The following is a 15,636-nucleotide window of genomic DNA, read 5'->3' as shown; positions in this document are numbered from 1 at the left end:
TGATACCTTCAGTGAACATTCCTTGAGCAACTATTATAAAGCAGGTTTGGTGCTTGTGCAAAATATGTTCTCTGCTTAGATATTTAAAAGAACTGAGTAAAACATGTTGAATACTGTTAAATAGCTCTAGTTAGTACAGAGGGTGATAAGGGAACGAATAACTAGTTCTGACTAAAGTTCAGGGCTGGGTAGGTTAGGGGAGGCTTCCTTACAGTGGTGGCATTGAGCTTCTGCTAGAATGAATGAGGCAGAGATCCTTCTGGGCAGAGGGCAACATAAACAAGGGCTCTGAGCCATGGACGGGCATGGGGGATTTGAAAGTGACTGTTAATCCCCAAACAAGAACCAGAACCAATAAAGTGATCGATAGTGTATTGGGGGATGGAATCCTGATCTGACGGGTAGGTACTGACGAGAGAGGTGATCGTATTCAGCCTGGAAAGTATTGTTGTGCCTACAGTGTAGGTTCCCGAAGAGGAAGACACTGTAATTTTTCCTTTTTATTCCTCACATACTCTAACTGATGAGGTTTGTTGCCAGCATCGATGTTCTACTTCCTACGGTTTTAACCTAACACCGAGTAGCAGTGTTTCGGTAAGGACGAGAATAGGTTTCCCGATGTCATTTGCATGTATGACCTCACTGGAAAGGCAAGGGGGCACCTTCCGTAACTGAGAATTTCTATGTCAGCATGTTTCGCAAATGGCCAAAGCTGTCACCCAGCACCACCTGAGAGATGTCACCACCCTCCTTCCCAACTGCGGTGAGGCATGTGGCTCTCAGCCGGAGAGCACAGGACAGAAGTAGAAATACCACGGAAGCCCCAGAGAACAGAAACTCTGATGTACCCAAGAAAGGGCTTCCATCCTAGACCAACCAAGAGTGGGGGGCCCTGTCTCTCGGAAAACCACTGTGATGTGGAGTCTCTGCCTGGTCACAACCAGTGAAACCTGGAGTGAGAGGGGGGGACACCAATGTGATCACAGGCAGAGGCACAATCACTTCCTGAAGTGGATGCCCGGGCTGCATGGGGTATAAACTGAGTTCTTCTGTGAGTAGGAGACCTTTAGACTGGCCAGAGGGGTGAGCTCCTGCCCGCGTCTCTGGTTGTGAGGGCGCTTAGGCTGCCCTTCTGCGAGCTTGCGGTGGTAAGGGCAAAGCACCCTGCACCGGGCCCCTCTCGGTGTGAAAGGACAGCAGTGCCCCAGACACTCAGGCTCCTTTTGCTCACAGGCTGAAGGCAAGGACTTTGTCTGCTTATATTGAACAGCACCCTTAGGTGCTATGTTAATATTTAACCCAACTTGCACATAAGGGTTATCTGTTTGTTTCTGGCAAGGACATTGGGGCAAATGGCTTTCTGCACCACTGCCCTCAGTATTTGTGCTCATTCTCTTTGGGCAAAGGAAAGAAATGACGCCTAGTCACGGGTCCTTTTCAGTTCTCTGTTGATGTAGGTAGCCAATGCTTAAAAAATTGGTCCCAGCAGATTGTTGCTATGGGCAGATCTTTACTATGAGCAGCATGGTGCAGTAGACAGGCTGAGATTTGCAGCCAGGTGGTACTGGATCCAGGTCTGGGCTCCTCCTCTTACTCGTTATGGCACCTCTTAGAACCTTGGTTTGCCCATGAGGACTGCAGCAGTGCACTGCCCTCTTGCCTGTCAGGAGGACTCAAGGAGACTTGCAGCAGCAGCTCCCCATGCGAATGCATTAGCTCTGAATCTGGAGGTGACACAGCTCTAGAGAATTGAAAGGCTTTCAGTTGGTGAAAACCATGTCAGGATCAGAACAGGAGGCAAGCACAGGAACTGAGTGCCAACCCCTTCATCAGCCAGAAAAGGAAACTGCAGCCAGGAGCACCCCACCCTCCCGGGTCCCAGTGGCCACCACACCCGTCCTTAGACCCATGTGAGTGCTGCAGAACTGGGTGTCTTGGCCTTCAGGTTTCCTGGACCCTCCCTCACCACTCCTCCCACCCCTGGTCTGGTGTTTCCTCTCCTTGCTCTGTTTTGCCTTGCTTTGGGGATTAGGCCCTTGCAAGTCCCAGCTACAGCCTGGAGTCCCCTTAGTAAGGACTTCGGTTACAGCCAGTGCATTGTTTCTGACTACTTGGCAAGTACCTCCTTTTCCAGTAGGGCAGATATTCATGTCAAAAAAAATGTTTTTCTTCTCCCCCTTTGTTAGTTTTTGGGCTAGCATGCCCCACCCTTCTTTTTTTAAGTTTTTTCAACAGCTGGGAGCAGTATTTGAAGATTTTGGGTACACGTGGCATGAGTCTGCTTCATTGAAGAGTAGGGATCAGCAGGAGGAAGAAGGATATATTAAAAGTGATGTAAAGCCAGGTGTGGTAGTGCATTCCTGTAATTCCAGTGACTTGGGAGGCTGAGGCAGGAGGATCACAAGTTCAAAGCCAGCCTTAACAACTTATTGAGACCCTAAGCAACTCAGTGGGACCTTGTCTTAAAATTAAAGAGAAAAAAAAAAAGTAATGTTAAGACATCAAAAAGAGCTCGAAGATTTCTGCAGCGGGTGATCTCCGTGACGAACTCTGTCTCCTTTAGATGCTACGCAGTGCCTTGAAAACTCTACCTGCCTGAGCTGAGCCTCAGTTTCCTTTTCTGTAAAATGAGGGTAGCAATGATTTCAGTCCAGGTGACTTCAAGTTGTTGCCTGGACCACAGCAGACCCTGGATGTGGGTGTCCTTGGTAAGCTACAACCCTGTGCCCTGTGGAGGGGTTGCCAGTATCAGCTCAGGCCTATTCCAGGCCTGAGATCTGTCTATCTTCAACTGGACCAGTCCTGGCTGTACTAAACAGCCCCCTGGAAGCAAGTTGCATGGACTCCCTCTCCCCAACCCCTTCTGCCTGTCAGATTGTGCTTTGTGGGTGGCACAGAGGCTCCAGGTATTTGCAAGGTCACTTTGCTGGGAGACTGTCTCCCTAGATGGGATCTCCTAGGATAAACACATCTGAACCAAGAGCCCCAACTACCATCAGCCCTCTGTAAGGGGTCCAGGTTGGTGTCCGGGAAGATATGTGGGGCTCGCACCAGGGCATCGCACCCCTGGATAGGTAGGGAAGGAAACATTCCTAACAGGTGTACCCAGCTACCAGATATTGTCATTCACCATAAAGGAATCAAGATAGTTGTCACAAACTTTTCTTAGCTCCCATTCAGAATACTTACTAGTTCCTTCACTGGGTATTTGTTCTAATGTTTGCACATTTCTTCAATCAATGCATTTTTATCAGTGACTTATTATGTGTCAGAGCAATGCTAAGGGCTCTGCATTACATAGACATACATTATGTTTTGTTTTAGTCGGGATAGGCTAGGTGATGCCCTGGTAACAAATGGCCCCACATCTCAGTGGCTCTAAGCAACAAACAGCCACTTCTCACTGACATGATGCCCTCAGTACAGCTCTTCAGGGAAGGGACTTTCAATCCAAGGAGTGCTCTGTCATCATTCCAACAGCAGACTGTGGGATCTGCTGCATGGGGAGAGTGTGTAAATTGTGCACCATTCAGGAACATTCTGCCTGGAAGTGACACCCTTCATGTTGCTCATGCTTCGCTGGCTAGAGGGTGTTACATTGCCACCTCTATCTTCAGGCAAGTGTAGGACAGTGGACTTCTTCCCTGAGTTTTTAGGAAAGGAAACAGGTATATATGTGGATCTCTGTGCAACAAACCAGCAATGTAGTCATTTTTCTATTTTACACAAGAAGAAACAGAGGCTGAGCAGCTTCACTTACATAGCTTGTAGGGGGGAGAGGTGGGATTTAAACTGGGGAAGGCTGACTGCAAAGCCTTTGTTGTTTCCCTGTGGTGCATGTGAGATGGCTGTGTCACAAGGTAGGAAGCTACAGCCTGGCAGTCAGAGGATGGGTAATGGGCTGTGAACTGTCAGAGGAAGGAGAGATCACATCCAGTTGGAGAAATCCAGGTGGCCTTCAATGAGGAGGTGGCACTTGCCTCTAGGTGGTGGGTAGGTCAGATTTGGATGTTTAGAGATATCTATTCTTTTGGTTAGTCAGTTATTCCTCTGGGTCTAGGTAGATGGCTTCTTGTGCCTGGAGAACCAACTGTTTAGAAATCATTTAGTCACACTGCACCCTCACTAGAGAGGTCTGGTGTAAGGGGGTGGGTGGGAGCCAGTTCTGAACAGTGTTTGACCAAGGAGTGTTCCTGGAGTGGGCCCTGGGGAGAAATTTGATGCAGTGGGCAATTAGGAACTGAATTTTATTGCAGATTTTGTGTACCCTTCCTCCTTCCGGTTCCCTCCTTCCGGTTCCCTCCTTCCTCCTCCCCTTTCCCTTTCCTTTCCTGGCCACCTCCCCTCCCCCTTCCCTCTGTGCCCGCTGGCGGCCTGGGCTGGTGCTGAGGGCTGGGAAAGGGGAGGAGGCAGACACAGCTCGGCCTCCCTGGGGGTCTCCCAGCATAAGGACGGGAGGGATAACGTTGCAGGGCCCCAGGGTCCCAGTGTTTGCCTAGAAACTCAAGAAGGAACCTCCTGTGTGAGGCAGAGTGACCCCTCGGAGGAGTGTGGGTAACTGGAGTCAAAGAAAATAAGCCAGCCGCGGGGAGCAGGCAGGACGCCTGCAGGCAGCCAGGGCGGCCAGGCCTGCTGCGGAGAGGGGCGCGGGGCCTCTGCTCCGTGGGCTCCAGGCCCTGCGGGCTGGGGCAGCTGGTCCCTCGGGCTCACCCAGCCGCCTGCACCTGGCCTGGCGCACAGCTGTGCTCCAGCGAGCTGCCCCACCAGCAGCCAGTTTCCGTCAGAGCAGCTACAGCGGAAGTTGGCGCTTCGCTGATTTTCCTGCTTCTCCTCCCCCACTCAGTGAGAACTTGAGGTTAGGGGACAGACCATGCCAGCTCCCGGAGGGTGTGGATGAACCGAGGACTGAGAGGAGCAGGGAGCCACCCTCACATGAGGCTGAGGCTCCGCCATCCACCTTGTCCTTCCAAATTCTCAGGCAAAGGGCCTGAGGTCTCTTCTTGGAGGAACTGTTGTGTCTTCCTGGGGCTCCAGAGAGGAGCGCCACTGTGTCTGTGTTCTACCGTATGTCCCCTCTTTCCTTCTATAGCATCAAAGGATCTCAGTGCTGGAAGGGATGGGGGTGGTTTACCAAGGCCAATGGTTGCTAGACCTGCTGATGGTCACCTGGGAAGCTTTTAAAAAGGCTCATTCCCAGGATTTGAGCCCAGAAGTTCTGACTTAGAAGTTTTGACCTGGCCACAGGTTCCCTGGGGCCACACCCAGAGTGCCTCAGTGACTTGTGTTTGGCCACCACCCTTTCTCCTGTGAACTGATCTTTCTCATTAAGGGGACTGCTCTCAACACCTGCTGGGAGGATCAGCTTTGGTTTATTGCACTCTGTGAGCACTTGCCAGTACCCTGGGCACCAGTCACCCCAAACCCCACACTCAGCCAGGAGTGGATTTCTGCACCAGTTATGTTCCATTTGATCCAGGGAAGGAGCCTTTCCCCAGGTGGGTGACCAAGGTGTTTGTAGGCCATTGCAGAGAGGAGAGCCCAGGAGCCAGAAACATGGTTCCCAGCACTCCAGATGCCTGTGCTTGACAGACAGGAAGGGCTGCAGTGAAGCGTGGGCCACCCCTCCCCCTATATAAGAGCCACCGTTATAGTGGGGGATGGGTTATTACACACACACACACACACACACACACACACTCCAGACACTGTCTTCTGGAGATACACCCAGAGTATCTCTCCAGGAAAACATTTTCATCTTCATTTCTGAATTTCAAGAAAAGCTTCACAAAAAGTGATGGCTTTGCTCCAGGTGTGGACTCTACTCTTATAGCATCTCATGGGCTTGTTTTTTTGAACTACCAGGGAGGCAGAGGGTGCAGGGTGGACCTTCTCCTGCACTCACAGAGCACATTGAGCTCAGAGGGCCTGTGATTCTGAGTTTCTGGTGGTAAAGAGCTAGGATATGTGGATTGTGTTCTCACATTGTGCAGACAAAAGTCATACATATGTGTCCAAGTGTGCACATATGTATAATATGTCATGAGTGTGTATATACACACAGCTGGCCCTCCATATCCGTGTGTTCTTCATCCAGGGTTTTAATATGGATTTAAAAAAAAAAATCAAGAAATGCATTTGTATTGAACCTGTAAAGACATTTTTTCCTGTCATTTCCCCCTAAACAAGATAGTATAAAAGTGTTTATGTAACATTCACATCTTATTAGGTACTAGAGATGGTTTAAACTATATGGAGGATATGTGAAAATTATATACAAATATTATGCAATTCTATCTATCTATCTATCTATCTATCTATCTATCTATCTATCATTTAGCTTTTTAAATAGGATATTGCTATGTTGCCCAGGTCAGTCATGAGCTCCAGAGCTCAAGCCATCCTCCTATCTCAGTCATCTGAGTAGTGGGGACTACAGTCACATGCCACTGCACTTGGCAGCTACTATGCCATTTTATATCTCCTGAAATGATTTTTTTTTTCCTGGTATGGGGGACCAAACACAGGGCTTTCCATATGCTAGGCTAGCTCTCTACCACAGAACCACATCTCCAGTATATATAAGAGACTTGATCATGCAAGGATTTTGGTACCTGTGGGGGTCCTAGAACTAGCCTCCCCACATATTAAGGGTGACTATATATGCAGAGAGGAAGAGAGAGCACACACAATCGGTGAGGCAAGTAGGGTGAATGCTAACTATAGTGGCTCGTCTGACTAAAACACATAGGTGTTCTTTGTACTATTTTTATTTTTGTAATGTTTTGCAATTTTAAATTTATTTCTGAATAAAAGTATTTAAAGGTGTATGTTTTATTCAAAGACAGGAGGCAAGCTGAGTCTGTGGGATACTTATCCATGGAAGTCCTACTTGTCACATTTTCATCTATGCATTTTATTTTTTATTTTTTAAAAAGGGCTAGTGGTTAGTCAGTGGTACAGAGCCTCTTGGTATGTGTGGTGGGGGAGAACTTGGATGTGGCCTCTGGTCTTTTTTTTTTTTTTTTTTTGTACCAGGGATTGAACCAAGGGGTGCTTTACTGCTGAGCTACATCCTCAGCCCTTTTTGTTCTTTTTTTTGGCATAGGGTCTCACTAAGTTGTGTAGGGCTTTACTAGTTGCTAAAGCTGACCTCAAACTTGCAATCTTCCTGCCTCAGCCTGCCAAGTTATGGGGATTACAGACGTGTGACACCATGCTGAAACATTTATGTATTTTAAGATTGACTTAAATGACAGGGCTCATATGCAAACTTCCCTGGCCTCCCAGTTCATGTGCCCTGATTTCATGTATTTTTCCTTCCACTTATTCTGACAGGTAGAAGTGAATTATTGTTAATTTAATGTGTTTCTCCTGCTGGACTATAAGTTTTATGTAGACAGGACCTTGTCTGTCTTATTCCTGGATGAATCCCAAGAGTGAACACAGCTGGAATATCGTATGGGTTCAAGGAACATTTGTTGAAAGGATAACGAATGAGTGAATGAATGACATTGTGGGCCACAGATGCACATAGGTGGACACACATGTGCAAACAAGCTTATGTCCTATTTTCTTAGCCCTGTCGCTCTGTTCGGCAGTCAGACTGGAGATGCCAGGATTTGGAGGGCAGCTGGCAGGGTGGCATCATGCCTCTGGAAATGAAATCCTGGGAATGAATGACATCCTTTGGGAACAGAGGAGGATGCCCCTTCCCAGCCAGGGCCCCCTTCTCCTCCCGACCTCGAACTCAGAGGCTCTTCCGGGGGAGAAATGATGCTCTTGTGGCAGGTGGCACAGGCATCCCAGAGACAGTGGGCTGTGAGGGGGGCAGGGATGCTGAGTGGAAGCTACTGCCTTTCTGGAAACAAAAGAGCCCTTTAGAGTCACTCGGTGTCATGTCTTCCTGCCCTGGGCTTCTGCCAAGCTTCCCTCTTCCTATTGTGGAGCAGCGGCAACACCACAAATCTGACCTGCATTTGCTCCTGATGCAAAGCCATGGGGCGTGAGGCAAGTGGGTGCAGGAGCAAAGGGCGGGGCTGGCCTCATGGCCAAAGTGTGCTCATCAACAGAGAAGTTTTTGTTTTAATCTTTGAAAACCTAATGCATCTACGTATTCAAAATTGAAAAAGCGTAAAGACCCATGCCCTTAAATGCCCCCTGTCCCGCTGCCCTCCATCCATCCAGTTCCCCTGCTGATGTTCTTAGTTTCTTAGGATCCCTTCATGGAGAGTTCAGGTATACATGCAAGAACAGAATTCCATACATGCTATCTGTCTCTTGCCTTGTTCACTTATTGATAGGCTTTTCCTTTCTATAAGTGTTTATAAAAAGAATGACCTTGATTCAGTTTTTCTTTTGTCTTCATAGTATTCCACAGTGTCAATGTCCTAAGGAAAATGCCCTGCACAACTAAGGAGCCAGACCAGCCTCTATCTGCCATGGACGATGAGGAGCCGTTGGTTCCCCAAGGGTGGTGAAGAGTATTGAGGAGTGTCACAGACAGGCATCGGGAACCCTAGCCCCACACTGTCCATCAGGCACAAGTGCTCTTCAGCATTGAAATACAACTGTCCAAATTGACATGTGTGATAAAGGTAAAATGCAAACTGGATTTTGAAGATTTCATTTACAAATGTAAAGCATCGTATGCATGATTTTTGTATTATAAATCAGGACAATGATATTTTGACATATTGGTTAAATAAAATATAGCATGGGAATAAATTCTACTGGCTTTTTTTTTTTTCTTTTTCAAAATGTAGCTACTAGAAAATTCTAAATGATGTGTGTATGGGGCCAGCATATTTCCATTGGAGCCTGCTTCCCAGGAGACTTAGAGCCCACGACAGAGCTGAGGGTGGGAGGCCCCTAGAGCAGGAGGGGGAAGGCAAAGGAATAGGGAGGGAGCTGCCTGGGCTGGGTCAGGAGTTCTGGTCTCCTCCCGTCTCACAGCAACATGCTGGATGATCCCAGGAACCTCCTTAGCCTTGTTTCCTCCCGTGTGCGAATGTCAAGGAGGATCAGAGAAGGTCACCTCCACGAGGGCTGGGTTCCTCTCTTCTGTCCACAGCTGGAAAAACTCCTGACCTGGAGTGGGTGCTTGCTGAGTGAATGAATGAAGGTAGGAAATAAAAGGGGGAAATCTGAGTTTTTTCTTTCCAGGGAAGTGAAGTGTAGGATTCATGGAAGTATTAGGATTAGAGGCCCCTCAAGATTATAAAGATACCTCCCCTGTATGAAACCAAGAATCAGAATAAAGGATGAAGTCACTGGCCCTGGGCCTCCAGTTTCTTCACTGACACAATCACTGAGAATAAGGGTTGTTAGAAATTCTTATCTGCTCTTGGTACTATCTGCTGCAAACAGGGCCTGGCCGGGGAAGCCTCTTTCCCTTCTGCCCATTTTAGGGTGGATAATGATTCTTCTGTGTGGCCTGAGGCATCAGGTCTGATGAAGAATGGGCCCAACAGGAACCCACTCAGACCAAGGCTCAGCGTTTTCCAGTACACTCCCTTCAGCACCAGGACCCAGACAGAGGCCCACCATCTCCCCAGACCTCCAGGGCCTGGGGCCTCTTCCGCCCTGGCCTGGAGAAGCTGGAGTCCACCGCCAGGGAGGTGGAGAGGAGCCGGTGGCAGGTTGGGCTCAGCAGCTAGCAGTTCCTAAATCATTCATGCTGGGGTGGGAGAGGCTGCGGAGGGGATTTTCATAGATTATATTGAAAGAATTACAATGGCGAGGGAAAAGAGCCTAGTTCCCACAGTGTCCGGTCACTCCTGTGGGGGGCTGTGGGAGCCGGGTCTGGCTGCCTCTTTCTCTCCAGGGCAGCAGCACACAGTTTTTAATAATTAAGTAACTTTAATTGTCCTGGGAAAGCTGAGCTTGCCTTGGGGCACGCTGCACAAACTCATAATTAATGTTACCAAGAGAGATTAGCAAAGGAGAACTGAGAAATGATTCACTTTTTAAAAAGCGCCTTGCTGTTAAGCCTTGTTATCCTTAGTTTAGAACCTCATTTATCTGCTTTGAGGAGAGAGAGGGAGAGGGGGGGGGGCGGGAAAAAAAGTACCCAGCTAATGCATGTGAAATTAAAACTCCATGCCTTTGTAATGTGGTTTAGAAAACATCAGACCAGGAAAATGTTGCCATTTATTGATCCATTCTGGTGACTGAGGGAAAATTTAAGACAGGAATATAATTAATAAATAATAATAACAATACCTTAATAACAACTCATGCTTCTTGATGCCATCTTTGTTGCTTAGAAATTGTCTTAATTGGGGATTTTTAAAAATAATTTTCTCTCCTTTTTTTTTTTTTGAAAGATGAATCAAATTCTGTGTTATTTTCAATGATTATATATAAATTGATACTAGGGAAGTGTCTGGAACTTCCAGGTTCAGGGAACACTTGATGAATTCATGAGCACATGGATGAAAGAGGGAAGGACCTCAAAAAGGAAAGATTGTCCTTCTACAGCAATCCATGGGCCAAAGAGAGCAAAAACAGAAGATTCTGAGGGAGAGGTTTGTGATGGGGAAAGGAGGGTAGACAGAGAAACAGGTGGCAGTGGTGTGTGTGTGGGGGGGAGAGGACTTTGGCAGTAATGATAGAGCCAGGGGTGGGAGGAGAGGCCTCGGAAATTAGGAGTGGGGATAAGGGCTAAGATCCTCATGCATAATCAGCCATCCATAAGTAGTACACGATTGATTGCCCTAAACGGGTAGGTGTGCTTCCTGATCAAGTCCCAGTGTCTCCACAGCACTGCCCTGGTTTTTTTCTTCCATACCAGATAACAAGCGTTGGTGTCTTAAATTATGAGTGTCTCCTTCTTTGGTAAACCAATGTGGGTGTTTCTTCTGCTTCGTCAACTGACATTGACTGAATCCCTCGGGTGTTCTGGGTGCTGATTTTTAACGTGGGCATAGATGAAGAGACTGTGGCTCTATACCAGAATATCTGACCCCCGTCTCTGGGCACCTCGGTTTCTTCATGTGTAAGATGGGATGATAGAATGCCACATGAATGAGTTCCTGAAGTAATTTTTCCAGAGAACTCCGTGGAGGAATTCTGGGGACAGGTGCTTCTTTTCTTTGGGCATTTCCGTGGCCTGGGTCCTACCCAGGGTACTCATCCAGGGGCTAGTTAGGTGCCCCACGAGGTATTGGTCGGGTGGCTCCTCCTCCTGAGTCCTGGGCTGGGGGCTGAGAAGCAGTTTGTCCCAACTTTCCTGAGATTGCTGTTCTGTGGCCTCTCTGTGGAGAGGCTGGTGAGTGAACAGGAGGTGGTGGCCTTCAGCTCAAGGAATGAGTCCTCACAGGATATTATGTATGAATAGTCTCACAGAGACTGCCAGCTGTTGAAGGCACAAAGCCCTTCTCCTCCTGGTGCTTCTCTGTTACCTCAGGCAAGTGTGGAGGTCTGAGCCATGGTGGCCTGGAGTGGGGTGGGGTGGGAAGGTGAGGTATCAAGGATACCCCAGTCCCTGAGCTTTTCCACAGGGAGGCTCCTGAGCACCTGGAAACCAAGACACTGAGGTGGCCAATGCAGACCCACGGGTGGAGGAGAGGGGGTTCAGGACTGGTCGGGCTCAGGGACATGAATCAGATCACTTTCTTCCAAGAGAAGTTGGCTAGGTAGTGGCTATGGTCAGAGAAAGCATACTCTGGTGATAATTAGTGTTACTAATAATAACAATGGCCCTCCAAACCATTCCGAACACTAGATGTTATGTGTATGTCCCTGTATATGGAAGTGTGTGTATGTCCATGCTCAAAAGGGTAGCAAACAATATATACTGTCTTTATACCTTGATTTCTTGCTCATAAAACTATATCATGGGGACAGCTCCATATCAGAATATACAAAGTGGTGCCAATGTTTCAATGTCAACTAGCGCTTCATTTTATTTAACCACCGTTTTTAGCAGTACTAATAGACATTGGGGGATTTTTATCCTTTGGTCATTCCTGAGTTTCCTTAAAATCTGAGCCTTCACATTATCTGTTAACATATTTGAGTGCAGCAGAAACTGCGGGGGACAGATTATTGAGAAATGAATGTTCTCCCCTAGGTCTATTACCTGTTTGATTTGCTCATCTCTGCACCTCAGTTTTGCCATCTGTCCAGCAGGGACTTTGGGCTGTATCTGGTATCCCGTGTGCCTTGCAGGATGTCTGTCTCCAGTCCCTTGAGTCTCCCCAAACCCCAGATGCAGCCGAGCGATCACCTCACAGAGGGTGACCCCGGCTGAGCTGTGTGTGGGTGGGGAGGCAGGCTGGGTGACCCGGTACGCCTCTCCTGTCTCATGATGCAATGGTGAACCCGGGCAAGTTTGGCCTTGCTCTCCTCGGGATCCAGCGTGATTCAGGCCAGTAGCGTGGCTTCCCCACCAGCAAAGGAGCTGCAAGGTAACTTTCCTGGCAAGAGCTCCCAGAATGTCTGATTACTCACCTGTTTTGCAACCGCAGCAAACTCCCAGCAAGAAAAGGAGGCAGCTAGCGTGGCTTCCTTCCTGAATTAATGACTTCAGCCTTATGAATGACTAATCAGTTCACCGCGGAGCAGAACTGGGTGGTTGGGTTGGGGTTGGGGGTGGCAGTGAGGTGCCAGGTGTGGGCCATGCTTTCACCCTTTCTGTCCTCTGCTTGAATGCCTTTGGGTCCTAGTGCTCTCTTTTTAGGGGTCAAAACTGAGGCCAGACATCCTCCCTAAACACCAATGGGCACTGTCTCCCAGGACCTGTCGACATGGAAATTGTCACTCTCAGCTGATTGCAAACTTCCTCTCCAACCTTAGCTTCAGTCAGGCAGAGGGAAAGCTAACTACTCAGGGAAAAATCCAAGGTGAGAGGGCTACATAAATTTTATATAATAGATTCTGTGCTGTACCTAAGAGATTTTTGAAATTAACCTTTTCCTGGGAGAAGGTTTACAGGCAGTCAGAACTATTTAAAAGAGAAGTTTAAGACCAGAACTATGGATCTGGGACTTCTTCAAGAATGGCAGTGCTACCTTGGCTGGTTTCTATGCCTCTCTTATTTTGGACAACTCATTGTAAGATGAATGGGGACTGGAAGGAATGCATCTTATTTAAAGCAAATTCTCTAATGCAAATCAAAACTACACTGAGATTCCATCTCACTCTAGTCAGAATGGCAATTATTAAGAATACAAGTAACAATAAATGTTGGCAGGGATGTGGGAAAAAGGGTCCACTCATACTTTGCTGGTGGGACTGCAAATTGTCGCAACCACTCTGGAAAGCAGTATGGAAATTCCTCAGAAAACGTGGAATGGACCCGCCATTTGACCCAGTTAAGCCATTCCTCAGCATACACTCAAAGGACTTAAAATATGCATACTACAGTGACACAGTCACATCAATGTTTACAGCAGCTCAATTCACATAGCTAAGCTATGGAACCAACCTAGATGCTCTTCAACAGATGAATGAATAAAGAAAATGTGGTACATATATACAAAGGAATATTACTCAGCCACAAAGAAGAACGAAATCATGGCATTTGCTGGTAAATGTGGAGGCTCTCATGCTAAGTGAAATAAGCCAATCTCCCAAAACCAAGGGCCAAATGTTCTCTCTAATATGTAGATATGGTAATAAGGGGTTGGGGTGGGAGGGAAGAATCGAAGTTCATGGATTAGAGGAATGAAGGGAAGAGACGGGGGATGGAAATAGGAAAGACAGTAGAATGAATCAGACATAACTTTTCTATGTTCATATATGAATTCATGACAAGTGAGACTCCACATCATGTACAACTGTAAGAATGGGAAGTTATACCGTATGTATATATAATATGTCAAAATACACTCTAATGTCATGCACATCTAAAAAGAACAAATGAAAAAGAAAAAATATAAAAAGCTAGTTCTCTGGTTTCCCTGACATTTTTGCCCTCCGTTTTTCTTCAATGTGCCACTTTCAGGCCTGCCCTGGTCCAGTCCTCTGCCCTTCAGCATGTGTTGGGCAACAACTCCTTGCGATGACCTTGGGACATGCCTAGGCCGTCACCGACTGGCACAAGTTGCACATGGGCCTCAAGTATTGGCCTCCCCTGGCCCTGGCTGAGGAATCCTTCCATGCTCCTTTGGTCTGGGCACTGGGTCCTGCCATGATTCTCCCTCTGCTTTGCCCTACTGTCCCTGCTCCTCTGAGAAGTGGGCTCTTTCCCTCTGGCTTCAACCCTTTGACTTCATTTTGAAATTTTCTCCCAACTAACACCGATATGTCCCCTCGGTCTATGTCATGCAGGGCTCAGGCCACAAGCAATCTCTGAACGTCCTGTGTGTGTTAGGATGTTTGTTCCTAGCCATAAGTGCCGGGCCCTGTCTCTGATGATCAGGTTGAACCACCTTCTGGGCCCTTCCACAGGAAGCTAACTTAACGGGGGTTCTGTAAAGTTCTCGTTATTCCCTTCACATTTCCTTTCCAGGGCTGTGTGGGCTTACTTCGTCTTCTGAGGTTGCAGGGAATCCCCAAGTAATGCAGGGGTTGTCTCCACCCAGACACTTGGTCATTACGCGACTGGATGGGAGGATAGTTGTTCCCTGGGCAAACCCGCATGGCCCTGAAAATGAGCACTGCCTTTTGCTCCATCTGCGGATCTGAGGCTTAGCCCTCAATCCTCAGCCACTGTCTTGGATAACAGCTCTGTCTTCTTTGGAACAATGGCTGCAAAGTTCACCCCATCCAGGGGGTTTATCATTTCCACTCCCATTGAGGATAGAGTTGGTCTTTGTGGTAATTTAGGACAAGCCCTACTCCTTGAAACTTCTCTGAAACCCCCCCCCCCCAACGGGTTCATTTTATCTGCTCATAGCAGGCAAAAGAGGACCTCCTCAGGGAGGCAGATCTCTAGGTAGCAAGGCTTTCCAAACTCCAGGTGAAATTGTTCTTCTCCATATTAGAGCCTTTTAACATCTGGATAAGCCAAAGTCTTAATGTAAAATGCCCCAAAGAGCAATTCTTGTCTCTCCCTCCCCTGCCAGTGCCTCCAAGCTCTGGCCCCTGGGCCTCTGCCCCTTCCCCCATTTCCTGTCCCCAACCTCTTGGCCTCGAGGGGCACAGCCCTTCCCCTTAGTGCAGAGATAACGCCTTTCCCAGTAACGGAACCAACATGTGCATTTCCTGAGACTAGAGACGAAAGCTAATGAATCGCCCACTTGAAGATCAACAATCTGTTTGACTAGAGATTTTTCTTTTCTGTTCTCCACCCCTTCCCCTTCCCCTTTGGTGTGCTTTTATACCAAGTTGCTGAAATTACAGGGCATGGGTGGTATTTTTCTCTTTAGAAATCTTTTTTTTTTTTTTTTTTTCAGCCAACTATGTCAAAAATACCTTCACATTTTGGGCTGGATGGGAGGAAAGGAGGGAAAAGGGTTTAATCCCCCCAAGATGAGGCTTTATCTGAAAACAGACATGCAAATGCTGAGCTTGTCAAACCCTCAAATGTTTGCTTTATTGTTGAGAATTATGGCATCCTGCCTGCTGAGCCTAGGAGAACTGAGCTGGAGGAGGGAGCCCTGGTAGCCTAGCACACACTGTGTGGAAAAGGGCAGCAGAGGCACATGCCAGATGATGGGGACAGATAGGAACAACTGCCCACAGCACCAG

General features: G+C 47.7%; 1 long non-coding RNA gene across 1 annotated transcript in view; it reads left to right on the top strand.

Annotated features, from left to right (window-relative positions):
* LOC143408889 (uncharacterized) overlaps positions 1 to 8,707 on the top strand; it is a 30,141-nt gene extending 21,434 nt beyond the window's left edge. The window contains exon 4 of the long non-coding RNA XR_013092531.2: positions 8,368 to 8,707. This is a non-coding gene — a long non-coding RNA (uncharacterized LOC143408889). The remainder of the gene's footprint in view (positions 1 to 8,367) is intronic.
* The last annotated feature ends 6,929 nt before the right edge of the window (positions 8,708 to 15,636 follow it).

This window comes from Callospermophilus lateralis, chromosome 10 (assembly GCF_048772815.1).
Source record: "Callospermophilus lateralis isolate mCalLat2 chromosome 10, mCalLat2.hap1, whole genome shotgun sequence".
NCBI classification, from domain to species: Eukaryota; Metazoa; Chordata; class Mammalia; order Rodentia; family Sciuridae; genus Callospermophilus; species Callospermophilus lateralis.
Note: the sequence above shows the minus strand (reverse complement) of the source record. Positions and strands in the feature narration are given on the sequence as shown.